Source organism: Arachis ipaensis, chromosome B02 (genome assembly GCF_000816755.2).
Source record: "Arachis ipaensis cultivar K30076 chromosome B02, Araip1.1, whole genome shotgun sequence".
Taxonomy (NCBI): Eukaryota; Viridiplantae; Streptophyta; class Magnoliopsida; order Fabales; family Fabaceae; genus Arachis; species Arachis ipaensis.
The window spans coordinates 108,326,438-108,326,777 of record NC_029786.2 but is presented as its reverse complement, the minus strand read 5'-3'; positions in this window follow the sequence as shown (position 1 = coordinate 108,326,777).

The window sequence follows — 340 nt, the reverse complement described above, 5'->3', positions numbered from 1 at the left end:
ATATGGCTTCTTCTAGATCTATGTCTTTTGATTTCATGGTTTGTTGTTTGGGGAACCATGCCTTAAGTTCATGTACTTGTGGCATCTAAGACTTAAAATTAAAACCTCAATATTTATGTTAGATTTGTAGGACATTATTCGTCGGTGGTCCACAATCTCAACTTTCCAAGTAAAGTTGCAAGTTCTAATTAACCTTTCTATATGTATACAAAAAAATAATCTTTCACAAAATTAAACTTAGTTGGGTTGAGGTTATTATTAGTAGGGGTGCCAACGAAGCGGGTAGGGGCGAGTTTTTGCGCTACCGACCCCGCCCTATCTTACAATAATCCGCATAAAA